This window comes from Hylobates moloch, unplaced genomic scaffold (assembly GCF_009828535.3).
Source record: "Hylobates moloch isolate HMO894 unplaced genomic scaffold, HMol_V3 SCAFFOLD_16, whole genome shotgun sequence".
In the NCBI taxonomy this organism is placed as follows: Eukaryota; Metazoa; Chordata; class Mammalia; order Primates; family Hylobatidae; genus Hylobates; species Hylobates moloch.
In genome coordinates this window covers 43889552-43907933 of record NW_026652291.1, presented here as the reverse complement: position 1 = coordinate 43907933, position 18382 = coordinate 43889552, and the positions used below count along the sequence as shown (strand labels likewise).

Here is an 18382-nt window from a genome sequence, read left to right as displayed (position 1 = left end):
TCCCGGTTTCATTGTACAGATGGGGGAAAGTGAAGTACAAAGAGATTAAGTCACTTGTCTAAATTCACACAACTAAAGCAGTGGGGTCAGGATTTGGATCAAGCAGTTTCACTCCAGGGTCCCTACTTTTAGCCCAGTTCAGTGAGGTTCTTCTATGAAAGCCAATTCTATTTTTCCACCTTTGTGGGGTTGGCAGGAAGCACCAAGATAAACTGCCAGCTGGGCAGGACAGTATTAGCCCTCCCCTGGGTAGAACAATTTATCAGCAGTGGGAATGTATGATTTGCATATCAAGGGGCTGGAGCTGCTAACCCCAGTTCTTGGAACTAGGGCAGGCCAGGGTGATGCAATCGGGACTTCAACCTCCCTGAGGTAGGGGAAGAGGAAATAGTCTGGTTCTCTCTGAATCCCGTGAGCCCCATCTGAACCCCTAGGGTAATTTCTGAGCCTTGGTGGAGTTTCCAGTCCTTTCTCCCCTCGTAGAGGAGCCACTTCATGTTTTAGTAACTCTTCATCACCTACCCCGCCGGCCCATGCAGCAGCATCAGGAAGAAGGCGCGCAGCCTGGAACCTACCTTGGCAGCTGCGTGTTTACAGCTATGGAGCTGAGCTGGTGTAACTTGTTAGCAAAGAAAAGAGCAAAAATAGGCCAGGCACGGTGGCTCACGCCTGTAATCTCAGTACTTTGGGAGGCCGAGGTAGGTGGATCACTTGAGATTGGGAGCTCAGGACCAGCCTGGCCAACATGGTGAAACCCCGTCTCTACTAAAAAATTACAAAAGTTAGCCAGGCTTGGTGGTGGGTGCCTGTAATCCTGGCTACTCAGGAGGCTGAGGCAGAATAGTTTCAACTCTGGAGGTGGAGGCTGCAGTGAGCTGAGATCACGCCACTGCACTCCAGCCTGGGCGACAGAGGGAGACCCTGTCTCAAAAAAAAAAAAAAAAAAACCCAAAGCAAAAATAAAAGCATCCCATTTGTCATTTATTGATCTTAATCGAATCCTGACCTCAGATGATCTGCCCGCCTTGGCCTCCCAAAGTGCTGGGATTACAGGCGTGAGCCACCACACCCCGGATCTTAATTGGGTGCACATTGCCTTGAAAATATTCCAGCCATGGATTTGACCATTTCACATGCCAACATGATAAAGCTGTTCATTATTCCCAGGTTTGGTCATCCTGGTTGCTTAATCTAGCAATGTTGACTTAAAATGACTAGACAGCCCACAGTGATTGCCCCTGGCTCAGGGTCACACTGGGCCCTGTAACTTCTCATTTTACGTCATCCAAAGATAAGACTCCAGTACAACTGTAGTAGATGTTTGCAATGAAAATGAGCCCTTTGCTGAGATGTTCCTCTGAATTGAGTTGCAAGTTGGCCAAAGCTGGCCAGAGTGCAGCTGTAGCTTTGTAGTCTCCTTTTGTTCCTGTGTTGAATTGGAACCAAAGCTAAGGGAGCTACCCTGGGCTTTATCGCATCCCCACCTCTTCACGTCCACTGCCCTGCCAACTGTTCTTTCCCTCCTCCTGCTTCCTGGCTCTTTACTGCCCTATGGAGTACATCCGTTCTGCACTCTCTCTCCCTGCACCGCTTGATTCTTAGAGCCAAACTGTTATATAGCCAGTTTTCCGACCACCAAGATGGCATAAAATTTTGATTTGCATATTTATTTTATAGGCTCTTTTAGAGCCCAGAAATGGCAGTCACGTTTCCCATGTGTTTCTGCATCTTTGGCATCACCCTGTGTCAGCAGCACTGAGTGCCTAGGTGAGCCACCCTACTCTATGCTGCCCGTGCAGTCTAGGGGACAAGATGTCACATGGGTAAGAGCCCTGGCTGGTAAGAGTAGTGGGCAGCCCTGGGGGCTGAATCCACACTTACTGAATGTTCTTGAGAAAAGGTAGTTCTTTCTCCAATTTCAACTTTCTCATTTGTGAAATGGGAGTGAGAATAGCGCCTGCCTGCCTTCTGTTAATACTGCAGGGATTAACTGTGATACATTGTCAAGCATTCGCCACAGGGCTGGGACACAGAAATGCTCAATCAATGTTGGCTATTATTATCATCAGCTCTCCCACAGAGGGCTAAGGGAAGGTTGCTTGTGATGTCCATCTGAAAATGGACAGAGTGGGACACTGGTGCTCTCCATGATGCCCATCCCTTTGGATGCTGACGCTGTGCCACTCCAATGCGGAGGGATTTCACTTTCCTAACTGGCTGCAGAACCTCCTCAGGAGACCTTATTCTTCTCCTAGGATGTTTTGAGTCCATCCTGCCCTGACTGACATACAGGTTCAGTCTTAAGTTTGATATTCTGCTGCTCTCCCTTGAGGCCAAGAAATATCCACAATTTTCCCAAATGGCTTTTCTTACCAGTCTCAGGAATTATTTTGTCCTTCCAAATCTAACACAAAGGTACATTTTAGTCACTTCTGACCGAATAACACAGGGACCACACCCAGCATCAGTACCTGCCGGGCACCCCCAGTTACTCACCTTGCCTGTGGGCCAGTTCAGAGAAGAAAGGACATGTGTCAAGACGTTCAGTAGGGTCTGGCATGCCTAAGAATTTGAAGCCAATAGTAGAACCAAGAACCAAAGGCATTTTCTTCCTAATTTAAGGTATCTGTGAAGAAGGTTTCTAGTAAAACAAGAGTCTCCATAGTCCTGTGTATTCTTACTGGAAAAGGCCTCAGCACTCCTATCCCCTTGCAACAGCCCTTCCAGATCACCCAAGGCTGCCTTTCTCATGCCACCAAGGCACTTCTTACCCCACAGAGGCATCATTCTTCCAAGGCCTTAGACCACAGTTAGAAGAATTTAGGCTAGACAAAGTGAAGATTGTGTAGGCATCGAGTGTGGTCAGACATGCAAGTGGATTGCAGAGGATGAGACAGGAATCTTCTTTGGATACATTTCAAATTAGAAACCAGGATAGTCTAGTAGTCATTTGACCTGAAAGAGCCAGAAATAACTTAGATGACCTCTCGAGTTCTTGTAGCCTTGTACTCATGGCTAAAAGTGAACAGAGGGATATGGTCAGTTGGTCTCCCCTGATAGACGCCAACCCACACTACTCCCACCATATAGAAAACCTCTATCACTCGAATTTTCTCCCTGTCCATCTCTGTACAACCTGCATGCCCTAGCACACCTATGTGCCTTCTCTGCATGCTCTCTCAATCCCAGGATTCCCTTCAGGCTCACATAGATCACTTGTCCCTCAAGTCACATACTTGACAATATCTTATACCTGATTGCCTTTCATAGTTCGCATGCTCGTTTATACGTGGAAAACAGGAAAGCTTTACAAAGTTAAAATCAGCACAAGAAGTTCACAAGAAATATAAGCCCCCTTCTGATAATAGCGCATTTGTGGATGAAAGAGAAAGCAGGATTCCTCAACTCTGTTCTTTTTTTTTTTCTCAAGGAGAATGATTTTTGAGATGAAACAAATACAATACTCACTCATAAGAATGAATTGTAGCCCAAAGTAGATAAAGGGATTATATGAAGTATTCAATGAGAATAGGCAGAATTGCAGAACAATTATTGAAGCAGTAATTTATGAGCACTGGAAGTGGTGTTGATCATGAGGGCTGTGCAGGGGTTTATAAAGAACAGATCTTCTAAGTTGAATCTCATTTTCTTCTTTGGTGGTTCCTGGACTGGTTGATCAAGGATAGGTGAACATTTTTGCATAGCTGAACTTCAGCAACATACGTGACAAAGTCTCGCCCCATTTCCTTGTGGCCAAGCTGGATTCAAGACACAATAGTACTGAAAATGTGGCGATTAATAGGTTAGTGTCAGTCTGGAATAGTGGTTCTGCAACCTTGCGTAACCCCTTCTCCCCTTGGATTAACAGACAAATTTCAAGTCTTACATTAATCCTATTTGAGATTTCATACCGTCAACATTATGACTAAACACAAAAACCAAACAATGGGACAAAGGGCTACTTTGTTTTCAAGCTACTCATGCCCTCCCAGAAGACTGTGATATAGAAGAGCACATGAGTTTAGAGAGTCAGTCATTCATTAAGCTAGTATTTATTGAGCACCTATTATATTTCAGGCATATTGTGGTTGCTGGAAAAACTAGAGTGAAAAAGACACCAAAGATCCCTGCCTTCATGGAATTTACATTCTAATCAAGACATGTTATATTGTTTACCCAAATTAACCCAACGGTAAGGCAGCCCTGTGGTCTGTCTTCTTCATAACTGTATCCATGGCACCTGGCATATTGTAGGTGCTTAAGACACATATGGTGTTGAATGATAAAATCAGAGCTGGGTGTCAGACACACACTTTTTGACTCCAAAGATAACACTCTTTCATAGCTGTATGCCAGAACAAATTGAAGAAATAAACTGTACTTGGGTCTGAAAAAGCTCATTATATCAGGATGAGATGGAGGCAATAGGTCTTGACAGCATGAGTAAAAATTAGGCAGAGGCAAAGAGAATACATTCAATATATTTATTCATCTGACAAATATTAGGATTTATCAGACCTTTTTCCAAGTGATAGGGCCAGAACAATGAGCAAGGAAGTCATAGTCTCTACCATGCTGGAGCTTAGAATCTAGTGAATATACAACAGGGTGCTGTGGCTGCCAAAAAAATATAAAATGCAATCTTAGCCTCCAGGGTTATGAGTGTGATGCTTCAGATGTGGGGAAGGATGAACTCCACTGAGCTTTGCCATGGTTAGGCTGTGCCTAGAAAACTGAACTCAGCTCTAGATACCACCACAGAGAGATACAAAGCTGGATCATGTTCAGAGGAGAGTGAACTGAGTGATGAAGGGAGCAGAAACATGTAGCACAGCAAGTGAGGAGGTAACGGGTGAGCCTCTGGAGCAAAGGCAAGTGGACAGCGTAACCACCTTCAAATATGTGAAAAGCTAATGTGCTGGTTATTATTTTTGCTTCCCAACTATTTCCAGCTCCCTGCCTCCTGAGCACAGACAGGTGAGGTTGTATGAATAATTCTAGCCAACAAGTCCAGAGCAGAATGATATATAGCACTTGCAAGCCAGAACATTTCAGTGCTGGTGAGACACTCTTTTACTTCCAGTGAACGGCAATGATGAGAGGTGGTGGCTGGGCTCTGACAGGCTGGGCCCCTGTGTGATTAACATGAATAGGACCCCTAGCTTACCCTCAAAGGACATTTTGAATGAGCAAGAAATACTAGTTGCTGTTATGGTTTTTATTACCGCTGTTTCATGCTGCTGAGATTACGATCAGTGTTTGTCCCGGCAGCATAACCTAGCCTATCCTGACTGAAATGCGTGCCATGTGTGGAGGGACCAGTCTGACAACATATGGCTCCCAGGGTTAGAACTAGGAGCACCTCAGGCTGCAGCAAGAGTTATAGAATTTGTTATGGTATAGCATAAAAATGAACTTTTCCACCAAGGTCCCTAAATGTGTAATAGACTTCCTTCGGAGGGAAGATCACTGGACATCTTCAGTCTGCAACCCTCGTTGGGGATGATGGACCTGGACCGGAGGGCTCTCCCAACCCTGAGAGGCTAGCATACCACAGTGTGGAATGGGCTTAGCAAGCACACTATTATTGTGGCGTTTGCCCTAGGGGGCCCACTGGGGCAGTCCTGAGTTGGCTCACCATCATGTTTCCACTGGCCACATGCCCAGGCCCCTGCTGCTCTCACTGTACCACACAGTCATGAATCTGTGCATAGCATCGCTGGGGGCTCAGCAGGGTGTACAAAAGGCACAGCAGCTCAGATGGCAATGAGATCAAACAAATGGCAAGGGTGCTCTCGGCCCACTGTCATGCAGAATGATAAGTAGTCCTCTGGGGCTCATGCTTGCATCATTAGCAACCTGGAGGCATTAGGAAACCTCTGAAGTTCACCCCTACTGATTTGTCCCTCATTATCCTTATTCTGCCCTCTAGGAACTAGAGCTGAGCACCTTTCCTAACAATGCTGAATGCCAATGTAAAGATCTGCTCTGGGGAGGTGTGTGTTCAGAGAAAGCCCTGGTAGGGGGATGAAGGAAAACATGTTTTTAGCATCAAAGACCAGGTTTGAGCACATGCCCCATTTTCCCGTGGTTGGCTGGAGCTGGATCACGCTGGCTCATGAGAGCTGATTGTGCACATCTCTTTTAAGTTAGTGCTCGGAGAGCTCACAATGGTAGCTTAAAATTGGTCAGTGTGGAAATATTTACACCATGGAAATTGGTAAGTGCTAAAAGTCAGGACTTTTTCTTTTTTTTTGAGACTTGATCTCACTCTGTTGCCCAGGCTGGAGTGCAGTGGTGTGAGCCTAGCTCAATGTAGCCTCAAAGTCCTGGATTTCCTGGACGCAAGCGATCCTCCCACCTCAGCTCCTGAATAGCTGGGACTACAGGCTCCATGCCCAGCTAATTTTTTTTTTTTTTTCTTTTGTAGAGATAAGCTATTGCTATCAACTCAGGCTGGTCTTGAACTCTCTTAGCCTCAAGCGATCCTTCTTACCTGGGCCTCCCAAAGTGCTGGGATTACAGGCATGAGCCACCGCATCCGGCCAGGACTTTCATCAGTTTTATTATTTAGACAGCTTACCAGCACAACCTTGCAAATAGGGAAATAGTGAGAAAATCATGGTCTTTGGAACCAGGCAGGACCAGGTTCACCCTGACTCTGCTCGGCTGTTGTCATTGAAGGGGGTGTGGAGATACTGAAACTTCTGCGAACCTTAGTTTCCTTGTCTGTAAAATTAAGAAACCTTAGTTTCCTTGTCTGTAAATTAATAACTAAAACCAAAATATTAACTACCTCAAAGGGTAGTGTGAGGATCAAATGAGATAATGGCCACAGGTTGTTAACTAAATTAAGCTCCCTCCCTTGGGGCACTTAGAGAACAACTTCCAGGGAGAAAAACAAAACGCCCCTGAATTGCAGCTTTTTTGCTTTTAGCTATGGAAAACATTCCCAGAAGCTTCGTAGCCTCGCATCCTCCTGGCCAGTTTAGCGTCACATGACCATCCCTAACGCCAATCACTTGGCAAGGGAAAAATGAGAGCCTGAGGGAGCTCTGAGGGAGCTCTAGAGCCCCTGTTGGCATTAGTGGGATTTTTAACGCCCCCAGATGGTTCCAATGCGCAGTCAGAATACCGAACCAACGGCTGAGAGTCTAAGTCTCGGACAAAACCTTAGCCCCCGGGGGCTGGAGAGAGGTTCATTCTCTCCTGAAGGACAAGGATAGAGAACCAAGTCAGGGTTCCGGGAGTGTGGGGTCGGGGAGGAGGAACGATTGCTGTTTATCAGGTAATCAAAAGTGCAGACGCAGTCTCCATTCCCAGCTACTGGACAATCGTGGGGCAAAGAGCTCAGTGGGAAAAATCAAAGGCATTAAAAATGGTTATTCTTAGAGATAAGGTGTGTAACTGTTGGAAAACAGAAATGAAGTCTTGAATTAAGCTTTGAGAAATGGTTCTATAATAATAGGTGGGAGGGAGAGAGTTAAAAAAGCTTTTGCAACTTATCTGAGAGAGTAAGACATGGCCAGCGATACTTACTGAAGAGGACTGTTTGCCCTGTCAGTTCTGAAGCTCCTGTTACAGCACTGAGTTAAGCCCTGTGAACATAATATGTGTTTATTGTAGACAAACCCTGCCACAAAGCCACAAGCACAGCACACTTCTCTGTTAGGTCTGTATCTCTTAGAATATTAGGACCCTAACTGGGATTCTAGCAACTTACTTCCTGAGGCTCAGAGCTGCCTCCTGGATTCAGAGAGCCTGCCAACAGCATCTGCTGAGTATATAACGTGGACCGTAAGAAATATGGACTTGGAATCAGGAGACATGGATTTGAAACTTGACGCATTCATCCTGGGCTGGCTATTAAACACTCCCAATCCTTGTTCTCTTCCTCTATTAAATGACAATACTAATAACGATACCCACCTCATAAGATTGTGACAAAGATAAAAAAGGATAAATTGACTGGGTGCATTGGCTCACACTCCCAATCCCAGCACTTTGGGAGGCCCAGGGAGAAAATCGCGTTAGGCCAAGAATTTGACATCAGTCTAGTCAACAGAGTGAAACCTCATCTCTTCAGAAAATAGAAAAATTGGTCAGGTATGGTGGTGTGCACCTGTAGTACTAGCTGTTCAGGAGGCTGAGGTGGGAGGATCACTTAAGCCCAGGATTTTGAGGCTGCAGTGAGCTATGATAGCACCACTGCACTCCAGCCTAGGTGACACGGCAAGGCTGTTTCTTAAAAAAAAAAAAAAAAAAGAGAGACAGACAGAGAATAACTTGTGAACTCTTAATTCTTAATACAAATTACATTTGGTTGAGAGATCAGTATATCCGTATTTCCCCATCTAGAGTTCCCATAGCCATCAGTCAAGGAAGGGAGGAGAAGAAGCACCTTCCACTTCATCCCGGAGGGGGTGGAGTTCAGACACTGCTTCTAAGAGCAGGCCCCCATCTCTTCACTCCCCTGGCTTTATTCCCCAGTCACCCTCACCTTCATTTGATTCCATTTGCCAGGAAGGGATGAGGAAAGTAGAACCAAGGATTTTTATTGTTTGTGTTTCCCACCACGGTCTGTCTCAGAGGCAGAACGTGAGAAGTCTGGAATTTCACCCTGGTCCTCTCTGCACAGCCCCTGGTGCCACCCATAAAGATGTCCATTCCAAGTGAAAGCCACTGCACTTCAAAAGCAGCAGAGATGGGTTCTCCTTCATGTCCCCTGTATGTGAGGGAGAGAACCAAACACCAGGGTCAAACAAAGGCACTTCCAAACCTGTGCCTTATTTCTGGGGAGAAAAAAAAGTGAGACTGATTGAGTCTGGGACATGGTAGCTTTTTGTCTCAGAAAGCTGGGCAGGACCAGAGAAAGTGGCTTTGTGAAATGCGGGGACAAAGCTAGCTCAGGGCTCTGCTCTTTCTCAGCTGACTGTTAGGGGAATCAGGGCAGGCCTTCCCCTCCCAGCTGACTTGGAGCCACACAGCGGCTTCCACGTGACTCCATGGCCAGCGCGACAAATGCATGGTCTTGGCTGAGGAAGCACAGGGGCTGAGGGGATGACTGGATCCCAGGTCCCAGGAGAGATAGCGAGACATGTTGGAAACACTGTGTCTGGAATCTTGTGCTTGACTGCTCAGGAATGCGTGGTCTGGGTAAATTTCTGGTTTGACTTACAGGAAGGTCTGATGGGGGCAGAGCGGGAATGTTGTAACAGCCCTAGATCACCTTGGAAAAATACTGTTCGCCTGCTAGCCCGGAACTGCCATTCCAGGAAGCAGCTGCTGGTGAATCAGCAGCCTCCTCTTTCCTTGTGGCTCCAGGAAGCACATGAAGGGCCTCCCCCGCCTCCTCTCCAGGGAGGGAAATGCCCACTAGCCATGTACAGGCTCTTCTGGAAGGGACAGAGGTGGGGACTCCATGGCAGATACTCTATTCTGCCCCACCCTCCACCCCGCAACACACACAGGGAGTTGGGAAAGGGATGAGAGACCCCTACGCCTCAGACTCAGGCTTTTGATGTAGAAAATCATACATCGTTTCTAAGTCTCTTGTCTGGAGTTCACAACAATAAAGCTAGGTAGAAATCTCTACACGCTGCTTGGCATGGGTTATGTTTGCCTCAACGTAATGTCTGTCTCTTACCTGCAGAGCCAGCCTGGGGCTGAGAAACTCACAGGAGGTTGTCGGTTGGCTGTGGTCAAGCGGCTGTTTGGGCATGAAGGCCATTTGTACTCAAGGTCAAGGGGCAGCCTCAGTAGGTCATTAGGCAGCTGGAAGAGTCTTGGGAAAAGGTAGGGGGACCATAATGCCAGCTGTCCATTCCCTTCAAGGGCCCTGTGGTGCCTCCCCCTGGGTGGAGAGTCCCCGCTTTCTGCCTTTCCAGTGGCCAATCTCTGGCCTCCTCCTGAGGTTGCTGCTGTCCCTGGAACAGCTTTGGGCTAGTGGACACAGCAGTTATGCCTCAATTTCCCTATAGCTACATGGAGCTAATTAAACAGTGGACGGATTTGGAGAGGTGGATCATTTCAGATTTGCTCCTGGATTTTCACCCCCACTTGAGAGAGAGCTAAATCTCCTTCTTTCTTCTCTCTCTCTTTTGCTCTTTTTCTCCCTATGTGTGTCTGACTCACCTCTGTGTGGTTACATTTAAACACCAGTTTAGATCTCAATGACCCACATTCAGCCTTAGTGACTATGAAAGCAAGTCCTTGCTCACTGATGACTCAGGAGAACTGGGGCCTTGAAAGATGAGCTGAGTCAATGAATGTGAGCTGTGGAGTTTTTACCACTCCCCCTCTCCCGATCCTTTTGTAATGTACCCACTCCCTTAGCTTTCGCTGAGCGTCAGTGTCCTTGGCCTTCCAGGGCTTGTGTGAGTACGTGGAGGAATCAAGGGAGAGATGGGTGAGACGGCCACAACCACCCTCCGTGACTCTTCATCCTCGAGGCCTTTAGGACAGGCGCCCCCAGGCTCCAGGGGAGGCAGGCAGCTGTGTAGGCTGCAGCGATGTGAACGGGGAAGCCGAGAGGAAGGTGTTGGGACAGGAGCCAGCTCTAAGCAACCTCCTACAGGTGATGGTTTTGGCTTCAACTGTTGGCCAGAGCCCTCCAGCAGAGAGGGGGAATTTATATACTACCGTGAAACTTTTAGATAAACCCGAAGTCAGGGTAGATGAAGGTAGAGGGGAGAGAAGGACCTCCCAAGGACCAGCGCCTGGAGTTCATTTCCTGCCCTTAGAAACAATGTCACCCTCATTTCTCTCCTTTCTCTACCTGCCTTTGCTCAGTTTCCGTTCACTGCCTCTGTTACTTTTGGTTGTTTATGGTTAAGTCCAGTGGTTCTCATCAGCCATACTTGGAAACTTGTTAGAAGTATAAATTCTCAGACCCCATCCCAGGCCTACTGAATCAGCAACCTTGGGGTGGGGCCAGCAGATCTGTGTTTTAACTAGCCCGCCAGCTGATTCTAACATCTGCTCAAGTCTGAGAACCCCTGGTCTCACCTCTCTCCCCAGTTAGGCTACAGCCTCCTAGAAAGTACTGACTTGAGAGGGCTTAGTGTAGTCCTGGGCACCCAAGGACTCAGCTCTGCACAGGAACTGTACCAGGAAAGTAGAAAGAAGATTCAAGGAGGCAGTCTGGTCATGATCAGAGTTTGAACCCAAGGGTTAGGACCTGGGTTCCAGTTGGGTGACCTTGGCCAAGTCACTTACTTCTCAGACTCTCTGGTTCCTCCTCAGTAAAGTAGATGGAAGAACTGGGTCTCTGGGGTTTGGGTAGTTCTCATGTCTAGAAATCTGGATCTGGCCAGGGCCTGGCTGGTGATTCCTCTCCTGCGTGTGCTGGCTCTGCCCAGCCCCAGTGGAAGAGTCAGCATGTGGGGGAGGAATAACGAGGCAGGCCCTGTGCTTCTCCTGGTCCTCAGGCAGTTATTGTTTGTGAACGTGCGATATGGAGAGGGAGAGAGAGATCTGAATCTAGAAATGAATTAGAAACATATGAGGAGAAGCCAGAGCCTGCAACAGAAATGAAGCCCGTCCTTTGAGTGTTTGCCCCTGGCAAGTTGAAGGTGGAGTCCCTCTGTCAGGAGTTCAATTGAACTGGGAGAGGGAGCGCTGAGCTACCAGGTGTCACAATAGTCAATTAAGGCAACAAGCCCAAAACAAAAGAGTCAAGCTTTCAATCATGTCCTGCAATGGTATGAGCAAGTATCTGAAACCAGAGAAAGCATGGACTCTCCCTGTTCCATTTCTCCCATGGAACACACAGGGGCCCAGGGTCAAGTAGATCCGCAGGAATGTGGGGTTGGGATGGTCTCACTGCTAACAGAGCCCTGAACAAAAGGCTCTGGAAGTTTTATGGACTCTGGGGCCGAGAGCAAGGGAGGGGGAAGGCTAGGAGTGGAAGTACTAGGTTCTGAGTCATTGTGGGGAAAAGTGGCTTCAAGGTTTCTCTCCCTTCCCTGCCCCACCCAAAGGAGGCCTCAGCAGAGGCGCCTACAGAACACCTCTCCCCAAGGCTTCTGATAAACCCAAGAATGAAGGCTCAGGCGCTAGGAATGCAAATATGTGATGACTATGACCAGTCAGAGAGACCTGAGACCTTGAGAGCTCCCTCCAGAGACTGCCACGGATAGGCTGTGCCCCAAGTCTGGGGTAAGGGTCAGCTTTCCCTGAGTTTGTGGTCAGGCCTGAAAAATCACACACAAATTTTTCACCAGGAGGCCCAGGGAGATACTATGTGGCCTCTTCTCCCGCCTACCTCTTCTGAGCCACCCTTTCCAGCTGTCAGGCAAGTATCAGGGCACCTACCTCTGAACAGAAGGGCAGTGACTTTCTCCAGGTGGAAATCACTTTTCATCCAAATGTCTAGGCTCAAATCTCTTGGTTCCTGCATTTTAAGTTGTGGATATCTCTGGGAAATAATTGAGAGGACTAAGTACAAACACCCATCAAGCCTTCACATTATTGGCATGTATAAGATTCTGTTAGGTCAAGTGGCACCCTCCTTACCCTTTTTCTGAGGATGACCATGTGTTAATTGCTACAGATCAGAACTGTCTTCCTGAAAGTTGTCCAGGGCTGTGGGAAAAAAGTTGAATATTTCAGTGCAAGTTCTATTGACACTAAAGCTAACACTGAATCACTCACTTATCCCAGCCTATGCTTTTTTTTTTTTTTTTTTGACAGGGTCTTACCCTGTCACTCAGGGTGGTTGGAGTGGCATGATCTTGGCTCACTGCAACCTCTGCCTCCTGGGTTCAAGAGATTCTCCCACCTTAGCCTTCTGAGTAGGTAGGACTACAGGCACACGCCACCACATCCGGCTAATTTTTGTATTTTGGTAGAGACAGGGTTTCGCCATGTTGGCCAGGCTGGTCTTGAACTACTAACCTCAAGTGATCCACCACCTCAACCTCCCTAAGTGCTGGATTACAGGCAGGAGCCACTGTGCCTGGCCTAGCCTATACTATTTTCTTTATATTATATACTTATATGCCCTGTCTTTTCTATCAGATTGTTAATTGTAAGCTTCCTGAGGACAAAGATGATGTCTTACATGTCTATATGGCACCCAGAGTATTTTGCTGTCAAATACATACTGCTCAGATAAGCTTTCAGGATATAGGACCTCAGATACCCACAAAACCATCTCTTCTAGTGTTGTCTGGAAATAAGTCTTGTGTTTATTTACTTTTACATATAACTGTATCTCATCTTCCCAGGAAGATTGGCAATATATTCATGTTTAAGGCATCACATTAGCTGACTCATCATTAGCTGTCAACAAATAAATACTTCACAATTAGATTTCTGGGAACAGTCTTCACCAAGAGACAGAAAGTTAACTGGAACTAAAATTTTAATCCTCTCAAACTCCAAGAAGACCTGTTTTCCAGGCATGATCCAACAGAACCGCTGCTTTTTAGAGTCCCTTGGAGAGACTATTTCTGAGGACAGCAAGCTAACAGGATCAGCCCCTACCACCCTTTGCTTCAATTTGCCCTAGTACTCAGACTTAATTGGTGGGGATATGGGTATGTTATAAAGCACTTGGAGATTATTTGTTATAATTCATCAGGGCCACCATTTGAAATTGGCCAGCACAATCATCCCTACTTGACCATAGTAATCAAGATGTGGCTGAGAAAGAAGGAGTGTTTGTTTCAACAAGCCAGAGAGCCTGTCTTCTGCTTCCTAAATGGACAATTTATATAATTTAGATAGAGAGGCATCTTCCACTCTAGGCATGTACAACCCACCCCGCCATCCCAGTACATTCTTCTCTTTCCTTACATTTACCCATCCCTCCTGCCCCTCCTGCTTTTTTGAAGGTGAGTGAGCAGGTCCCAGGTTTACAACTCAGTTGGACTGAGGTTGCCCCATCTTCTCTGGTGATTTCTCTGTCTTGTGGTCAGGAGCCAGACTCTGGGTCTGTTCAACTATGTAGAGGAAAGGTGACTAGAGAAGTTCCACTTCAGTATTCCTCTAGGGATCAGAGATTCTGACTGCTCAACAAAATTACCTGGAGGAGAATTTTAATAATATGGCTTCCTGGAACTTTCCCTGAAACATTCTGATTCAGTCAGTCTGGGATGAAGCTCAATTGGCTATATTTTTCTAAATCTTTATAGATGATTCTGATGCACTGGCAAGTTTGGACATTGGATAAATTCTAAGCTCTTTGAGATCAGGAAACATATGAATCTCCCATTCTGTATCCCACAATGACTAACTCAGCACCTGGCACACAGCAACACTTTAGAAATTGTTATTGAGTCAATGAACAAATGGATGGTTGAAAATAGGGTGATGGATTGGGAGTTCAGTCAACTTAGCATCTTTTAAAATAATTTTTAAATTGACAAATAATAATTGTACACACTCATGGGGTACATAGTGATGTTTTGATATGTATCATGTACATATCAAAACAGGGTAATTGATCAGGGTAATTGGCATATCCATTCTCTCAAATATTTATCATTTCTTTGTGTTGGGAACATTCAATATCCTCCTTCTAGCTATTTGAAATTATATATTGTTAACTATAATCATCCCACGGTGGTATAGAACAGTACAGTTTATTCTTCCTATCTAGCTGTAATTGTGTTTACTTTAACAAATCTCTCCCTATTCATCACTCCTCAGCCTCCAGTGTCCTCTGTTCTACTGTTTACTTCTATGAGATCAACTGGTTTTTTTTAGCTTTCACATGTAAGAACATACAGTGTTTAACTTTGCCTTCCTGGTTATTTCATTCAACATAATGTCTCTCCATTCTACCCATGTTGCTGCACATGATAGGATTTTATTCTTTTTTATGGCTGAGTTTTATTCCATTGTTAAATACACACACACACACACACACACACACACACGTTTTCTTTATCCATTCTTTTTTTTTTCTGGACACTTGGTCAACCTAGCATCTTACCTAAAGGCTAGGCAAGAGCCAACGGAGGCAGAAGGCCAAACCAGTCACAGTGGGGCCAGGGATAGGAATAAGTCAGCAGCGTGGGGGTGGAAATAGAAGAAAACTTAGGTAATTTTATCCCCAAGTGGGAGAACATGACCCCTGTCCTTGAAAATGCCGCTACTTTCAGTGATGCTGCTGCTTGCTGCCCCTGTGCTGGGACTTACAGGCCTTCCGCTCTCCAGTCCCACCTAAGAAAGCAAATTGGATCGGTCACTTCCCTGTTTAAGCCTTCCAAGGCCCTGCATTGTTCTCAGAATGAAGTCAATGCTCCTTTCTCTGGCTGAGTCCTGGCTCCTCCTCAGCCCATCACTGCTACTTGCCCTCATCTCTCTATGCCCACCGGCCACCCTGCCTTCCTGCAGATCCTATTGCCTGCGGTGTTCTTTCACCAGCCTGTCCTCTCTGCCTGCAATGCTCATTCCCTGCCCCCGTGTCCCCTAGCAAACTCCCATGCGACCATTAAATTACAGCCTAAAAACATCCGCTTCTCTTTTCCCCGGGGGGCTGCCAGTTCCCTGGGGTAGAGGTCAGTCTGTTGTGTCCAAAGCCTAGCCAGTAGATGCTCCCATGTTTGTTGAATGAACAGAAGTTGGGACGGGAAACCAACAGACGCTCAGGACGGGTTTGTTTTTGTTCCTGTAAAACTGGATTGATTCTGCAGAGGCACAAAGAAGCCCGTTGATTTAGATCTATCGAGGAATTGGGGTAGGGGCAGGGGTGGCAGTTTTGCTAAGAAGAAAAGCAGGTGAAAGTGGGAGATTCCAAAAGAGACCAGAGAGAAGGCAGTGTGTCATGCCCAATCTGCCGCTAGGGTCAAAGACCAGCTCCCTGGTCACACTCGGCCAAGGCAGGCTGCGGGGCTGGCTCCAACCCTAAGCAAAGCCAGGCAGCCGCCCAGGTGGGTGAAGGTTGCAGATTGCGCTCAGGCGTGACGCCGGGGTGCAGGTGGGAGCGGCGCCCGGGTGCGTGGGCGCAGCGCTCGCCCGCCCGCGGTCAGGCTCACCGCGGGAACCGGTCAGGTGCGCCGTGAGGGGCGGGGCGGGGCGGAGGCAGGGCGTGCGCCCCCAGGCTGGTGCCTGGGGCAGAGGATTCGCCTGCCTGACGCGCTGATGCCTTGATTTGGTCTGACAAGTGGAGGCTGCTTTGAGAAGCGGCCTGGATTTTTGACATTCAGGAAGCTAGAAATAACCAGCTGGGCTCCTGGCGCTCTGGCCGCAAATGTCTTGCCCTTTCCAGGCAACTGCCAGATTGAAGGGGCTTTTCCCCAGTGTAGACCTGTGCTCTGTGTGCTAGGAGGCCTAGGTTCCAGTCCAGGCTCAGCTTCTGACTCCCTACTTTAGGAGGAATCACTGAGTTGACTGCAGCTCGGCTTCTGCTCTGTAAAATGCGCCTGTTGCTAGCTGAGCCTCTTCTGCCTCTGGTAGAAAATGATTCCAAGTGGCTGCCCTGTCCACCCTAATCCCATGGCCCGAACTTGATGTCTGCTGCTTCTAGAAGCCTAGTGCTCCAAATATCTGCTCTGGGAGGGACTTGCAGATGATCCTGATTGGAAATGAGGCTGATTAACCTTTTGTGTATCATTGACTCTATGAGAATCTGTTGAAACCTAGGGGCTCTTACCCTAGACAAATTAACACACCAGCCAGATATAGCTTACAAGGGCAGAGAGTTGCTGGTTTGAACCACAGACCCCGGTTTAACATCTGTAATCTAGTCAACCCCTCCTCTTTCTTGAAGGCTGAACCAAGCACGAAGGGTTTTCCCCACCTTCCAATCCTCATACATGCAGACACCCCCTTTTCCTGTTTTCTCTCTTCAATCATGTTCCTCACCATCCCCCATGCTTGGGCACGCTCAGGAGGGAAATTGTCCTATAAATATCTGTGAAAGGCATGATATGTCCTGTAGCAGAGAAAGCAAAAAGTAAAAATATAATTCCCCCACCCCTGGCATGGCACGTGCAGAGCTCTGCCTGATCCTTCTCTCCCATAAGCCTCGGGGGTGGGTAAAAAAAAGTGAGAGGTGAAGCTGCTGCAGTGAAGTACTCCTTCAAAATCTTCAGTACCCTTCAGAGTCAGCGCTGTCATCACTATCACATAAACTATACAACTCCAACATCAACCAGCAGCCGCCTGGCTGGCAGCAGGAAGAGCCAATGCAATTTTGCACAGTGGCTTGCTTGCGCAAGGTATTGCCTGGCAAATGGGCTTCTTGTGCAATGGGGAACCACAGGGAGGGGCCTGTTCAATGTACCTGAAAGAAACAGCTCTAACAATGGATGATTCAACAGGCTAGTAATTGGCGCTCACTCTTACCACATTGTTTTGATAAAATGACATAGCCCAACTGGGGATATGAAGGCAGTAAGTAGAAAAGCTAACCTCTTGCTACTCAAATTGTGGATGAGAGCCAGCGACATCCCATCACCAGAAGCTTGATAGAAAGGCCAGGCTCTGTCCCAGACCTATTGAAAGGAGATCTGCATTTTAACATGATTGCGAGAGGATCCACATCTTAACGTTTCAGAAGCCTAATCCAAAGTCTTCTGTTAATGATCATTAGAGTCCCAGCCACCCCCGACTTCCCCCTGGGAAAACCACAACAAATAGACCAAATTCCTCCAAGCTCTGCTCATAAGAAGAACCCACAACCCACAGACACCCCCTCACTCAACTAGAGACCTCACCCACCTGTTTGCAGAGCCACCCACCTTGGGCTACTTCTTTTCTATTATTTAATCTTCTGGGAAGACAGAGGTCTTCTATTTGGAGATAAAAATGACAAAGGAGAACCTCCTGAACAGAATCCAGTTTGCCTTTAGCTTTAGCCATCTCTCTGACCTCAGTGCTGCTGGACTCAGTTCCAAGATCTAACTGTCAAATGCTTTAGGGGAAATGGGAGGAGGAGAAGTCCCTGGAGTAATCCATGTGCACAGCCTGGCACTGTTTTCACTTGCCTTTGGAAATGAAGGTGCAGAAACCATGGGAGGTAAGGAGGGCACAGACTAGTGACTTCCAGTGTGGGACAGAGGGGGAAAGATGGAAGAGAAGTGCAGAAAACCACTCAGGAAAAGACAGGCTGGAGTGATGCCTGCTGAGACAGGGCCCTGACCTCCCCGGACTTCCCTTTCTGCCTGTTCTGTAGAAATGCCTCGGGTTTTGTGGTTTAGGAAAAGAGATGCTTAGCAAGCTTATAGAAAATGTAATGTGGGCACTTTGTTGCTGTCCTGGCTTTTAAAGGACTCAGAAGCAGATCAGCTTCAAGGTGTTGGCTACTCTGTTTGCAGCCTTAGAAAGACATCCTTGATGTTTTATTCTTCTGCCTTTGCTATGAGCTGGAAACTCTCCCTGGGCAAATGGCTCACCTTGAAAGAGATGCTATCGTAGCTGAAAATGTGTT

At 47.1% G+C, this 18382-nt stretch overlaps 1 protein-coding gene and 1 long non-coding RNA gene across 5 annotated transcripts in view; one reads left to right on the top strand and one right to left on the bottom strand.

Moving 5' to 3' along the window:
- Window positions 1-18382, top strand: part of PRKCH (protein kinase C eta) — a 262819-nt gene that overhangs the window by 232367 nt on the left and 12070 nt on the right. The window lies entirely within an intron of this gene.
- The window catches only part of LOC116484528 (uncharacterized), a 95653-nt gene continuing 85601 nt past the window's right edge, over window positions 8331-18382 (bottom strand). For 2 of the 4 annotated variants that reach the window (XR_009210230.1, XR_009210232.1), the window contains 5 exons: window positions 17365-17447; window positions 12517-12585; window positions 12316-12438; window positions 9647-9784; window positions 8331-8725 (listed from right to left, as the gene is read on the bottom strand). This is a non-coding gene — a long non-coding RNA (uncharacterized LOC116484528). The remainder of the gene's footprint in view (window positions 8726-9646; window positions 9785-12315; window positions 12439-12516; window positions 12586-17364; window positions 17448-18382) is intronic. The other 2 variants (XR_009210231.1, XR_009210233.1) reach the window with 2 other exon arrangements.